Source organism: Rattus norvegicus, chromosome 11, assembly GCF_021556685.1.
Source record: "Rattus norvegicus strain SHRSP/BbbUtx chromosome 11, alternate assembly SHRSP_T2T, whole genome shotgun sequence".
Lineage (NCBI taxonomy): Eukaryota > Metazoa > Chordata > Mammalia > Rodentia > Muridae > Rattus > Rattus norvegicus.
In genome coordinates this window covers 4,516,091-4,519,453 of record NC_141544.1, presented here as the reverse complement: position 1 = coordinate 4,519,453, position 3,363 = coordinate 4,516,091, and the positions used below count along the sequence as shown (strand labels likewise).

General features: G+C 47.7%; 1 pseudogene; it reads right to left on the bottom strand.

Moving 5' to 3' along the window:
- Window positions 1-350: 350 nt before the first annotated feature.
- LOC148002427 (large ribosomal subunit protein eL19 pseudogene) lies at window positions 351-933 on the bottom strand (annotated as a pseudogene).
- Between the last annotated feature and the right edge of the window lie 2,430 nt (window positions 934-3,363).

The following is a 3,363-nucleotide window of genomic DNA, read 5'->3' as shown; positions in this document are numbered from 1 at the left end:
AATGACTACAACAGCAGCAGCAACAACAACACCCCAAAACAAACAAACAAAAAACCAACAAGTTTGTATTTTTATTAAAACCACAACAACTTCATATTCACCATAAAAGTAAACTGGAATTTATGTTGTCTGGTGGGTACTTGTTCCTCTCTCTAGAGCGCTATTGTATTAGGTTTTCCAGAGAAACAGAAATGGCAGAATGAATACAAATTGTCTTAGTTAGATTTCCATTGCTGTGAACAGACACCATAGCAAAGGTAACTCTTTTTTAATTTTAAGGCTTGTTTTATTTAAATGACTGATCATGTGAGGCCACAGTGAGGTCACTATGCACAGACATGAAGGAAGCTTTATTTCTTGGTCCCTTCCTCCTTGGACAGAGTCTTGATGATCTCCTCCTTCTTGGCCTGGAGGCGCTCCTCCCACGCATTTTTGTGCTTCCCTGGTCTTAGACCTGCGAGCCTCAGTCTTGTCAGTTAGTAGCTTCTTGCGGGCTTTGTCTGCCTTCGGATTGAGTATCTGCTCCATAAGAATCCACTGGTTTTAGGATACATTCCTTTGTACCTTCAGGTACAGGCTGTGATATATATCGCGGCCCATCTTCTTAGATTCCCAGTATCTCCTGAGATGCCGGTGCAGGATCCTCATCCTTCTCATCCAGGTCACCCTCTCAGGCACCCAAGTGTTGGCAATGCCCTTTCCCTTCCCTATGACCATATGCCTGCCCTTCAAGGTGTGTTTCTGTGAGCGAGTCTGAGGATGGACAGTTACAGGCTTCCAGATGATCAGGCCATCTTCAATCAGGTTCCTGATCAGCTGACGGAAGTTGGCATTGGCGATTTTATTGATCTCATTGGGGTCCACCTGGACCTTCTTTTTAGCACAGTGGAGGACACTAGAGGCAAGACACTTCTGTAGACTGAGCATGCTCATGGCTGCAGACGCAGCAGCCAAGGTAACTCTTACAAAGGACAAGATTCCACTGCAGCTGGCTTACAGTTTCAGAGGTTCAGTCCATTATCATCATGGCAGGAATCATGGGAGCATCCAGGCAGACTTGGTGCTGGAGGAGCCCAAAGTTCCTGATGCACAGACAGCAGAAATGGATTGTCTGTATCACTGAGCATAGTTTGAGTATATACAAATCTCAATGCAAAGCCACCACAGTGGCACACTTCCTCCACCAAAGTCACACCTACTCCAACAAGGCCACAGCTACTCCAACAAGGCCACACCCACTCCAACAATGCCACATCTTCTCCAAAAAGGCAACACCCATTCCAACAGGGCCACACCTACTCCAACAAGGCCACACCTACTCCAACAAGGCAGCACCTACTGCAACAAGGCCACACCCACTCCAACAATGCCACACCTAATCCAACAAGGCCACACCTAATGCAACAAGGCCACACCCACTCCAACAAGGCCACACCTACTCCAACAAGGCCACACCTACTCCAACAAGGCCACACCTACTCCAATAAGGCCACACCTACTCCAACAAGGCCACACTTACTCCAACAAGGCCACACCTATTCCAACAAGGCCACACCTACTCCAACAAGGCCACACCCACTCCAACAATGCCACACCTAATCCAACAAGGCCACACCTAATGCAACAAGGCCACACCCACTCCAACAAGGCCACACCCACTCCAACAAGGCCACACCTACTCCAACAAGGCCACACCTACACTACAAGGCCACACCTACTCCAACAAGGCCACACCTATTCCAACAAGGCCACACCTACTCCAACAAGGCCACACCTACTCCAACAAGGCCACACCTACTACAACAAGGCCACACCTACTCCAACAAGGCCACACCTACTCCAACAAGGCCACACAACTCCAACAAGGCCACACCTCCTAATACTATCCCTCCTCATGGGTCAAGCATTCAAACACATGAGTCTATGGTGCCCACTCCTATTCAAACCACCAAACACATCAAAAGGTAATTTGGCTTACAGGACACTGGATAATCTAACAATGTCTGTCCCATACAAGGGTCCTGAGAACCCAATTGGCTGCTCAGTCTATGATGATTGATTCCTCAGCAATCTTAACCTGGTGTTGAAGGCACGTGAGTTTCCTGGAGGTGTTGGTCTTCAGTCTACAATGAGATATCAGAGAAGGTGGTTCGCATATTACCAAAGGAATGCAGCAGCCACAGGAGAGATGAACTTGCCAGTGAGAGTGAAGGCAGGCAGACAAAAATCAAAGCCTCCTTCTTTCACATTCTTAAATCTGGGTTGCCACCAGAAGGTCCTACCTACACTTAGGGCAAATCTTCCTGATTCAAATAACCTGATCAAGAAAATCCCTCACAAGAGTGCCCAGATGCGTGCATTTTAATTGAATTCAGAGCCACTCAAGTCAGCAACCAAGATTAGTGATCACGTCTGCCAACTCTCTCATACAATTTATTTTTCTTGTTTGCTTTATATTTTGGGTCCGAGATTAACCAAGCCGTGCCACTCATATTGCTTAGCCTTGAAGCATTCATCTGCATTCTGTTCTCACTAGAAATCATGAAGCACATTGTATGTTCACCCCTCTCCTGGCTGATCCCTCCTCACCCAGGAACTAGCCAGCTTGCTGTCACTCCAGTCTCAGAGACTGGATGGCTGATAATGAGGCTTCAAGTCCAAGTTCAGAGCCTGGCAAATTTATTGAAGCCTGCTACCTGGCTTGCAGATGGTGCGTTCTGCCTATATTTTACTGGGCTGAGAAGGTCCAGAAAGCTCTCTGGGGGTTCTTTTTAAACATAGGTGCACCAATAACACAGAGGAGGAGTCCATCTTTATGACTGAAGTCACACCCTCCAAACTGCTGCTTCCCAATGATGATGTCTTTGTTGACATCTTCCTAGGGGTGAGGTAGGGGAGACATTTAGATCATAGGAACCTGTACCGATGGAGATGGCTCTCCTCCAGCTTGCAGGCAGGAGGCATCAGGCTTCTGTGTGGAGGCAGCACAGTCCATGTAAGTCCCAAGCATGTCCCTGTTATGTCTCCTTGGCCCTAATCTCCCCTGTACCATGACCCTCACCCTGCAACAGCTGACCTTGTTTGCACCAGAGCACAGCTTCCCAGATGTCAGGCACCTGGGAACTACCTCTATCTCCTTTTAAACCCATTTGTTAGTTAAAGGATATGAGTCAGTAGGTAAACTGCTTGCTGTACATGCATGGAGACCTGAGCCTGGATCCCCAGAGCCAATTTACAAGTCTAAAGTGGTAGCATGCACTCTGACCCCACAATCAGGGAGACAGAACCTGGGGACCTCTGAAGTTCACTGGCCACCCCATAGTCAAAGTTTTACTAAGGGTTATACTGCTATGAATGGACACC